Raw genomic sequence first — 1,174 nt, forward strand, 5'->3', positions numbered from 1 at the left:
TATGACTTAGAAGATAAAGTTACGATTTTCATCACGTAGTGTCCATTTCTTTATGCAAAAAATAAATAGTTAATATTAATTTCTTTTTACTTTTTTAGATTTATCGAGAAGAGTTTAGCATTATCTAACTAACGAGCTTTATAAAAAGTCGATTGGTTAAATAGGTTTTTGTTAATTGTGTACACAAAATTGAAGAAAATGCAAGAAACAGATTTCGAGAAAAACGCGTTTAAAGTTTTCGGTATAATTCTTGAATACTTACAGTGTTCAGAAGCTAATCTGCTATTCCAGGGCCATACAATAACCCTTCAGCTTCATCATTAAATTCGTTTTGAGCAATTTGAGCCATCCTACGAGCTGCTCAAGCCTCTCTCGTGCTACTTATTCGTCGACGCTCCTGTCTAGAAATTCGCTGTATGTAATACATATTTGCATATTGCTTGCATTCCGGTCCAATATTAATTTCTAATTCATTCATAAATTTAAAAATGGCAGAAAATCTCTCGTTGAAAATGCCGGCGACAATAAAAGCGGCTGTTTCAATTATTTTTGCACCGCAATTGAGGCTCTTTGGCGCCAGTCTCCAGATGGACGAGTTGAAACTTTCGTTAGCATTTTGAATGTGTCCACCCAGATATCGCGTTAACAAATCTTCATTTGATAAATCTGTATAAATAGAATCTGTATAAATAGAATCTGTATAAATAGAATCTATAGAAATCAAATGCTTCTCGATATCTGAGTAGAGTGAAGGGAAATGGTGATAATTTTCCTGTACCCACCGCCTCATACTTTCGATACTGGCACCAGCTGTCGGCTCCGGCCGGACATTTCTCGTGCCGCGGATTTTCATTTGTTGAGCATAAATGTTCTAATGTTGTCCATATCACTTTTTTCATGTCGGTTACACAATTTAAATTTATCCTCATCGCAAGTCTGTAATATGTAGTTAGCTTTTTGATTAGAACGTCTGTCATCTTTTCTTTGCCGTCAAGCTTGTATGTTTTTTATATATACAACATGTATATTATATGTACAAATTTTCAAACCAGGTATATATGCTGATTCATATTCGTTTAATGAACATATAATAAGCCAATGAAAAGAAGTAACCGAAAGACGGAGCACCGCGCGCCCGTACAATAGCGCACCGCACTCTAGTTATAAGGGCTGA

At 35.5% G+C, this 1,174-nt stretch overlaps 1 pseudogene; it reads right to left on the bottom strand.

The window, feature by feature from the left end:
• Nucleotides 1-274: 274 nt before the first annotated feature.
• LOC116845699 lies at nucleotides 275-899 on the bottom strand (annotated as a pseudogene).
• Nucleotides 900-1,174: the final 275 nt, after the last annotated feature.

Source organism: Odontomachus brunneus, unplaced genomic scaffold, assembly GCF_010583005.1.
Source record: "Odontomachus brunneus isolate Ranch 3 - 2012 unplaced genomic scaffold, Obru_v1 Obru_scaffold_057, whole genome shotgun sequence".
In the NCBI taxonomy this organism is placed as follows: domain Eukaryota; kingdom Metazoa; phylum Arthropoda; class Insecta; order Hymenoptera; family Formicidae; genus Odontomachus; species Odontomachus brunneus.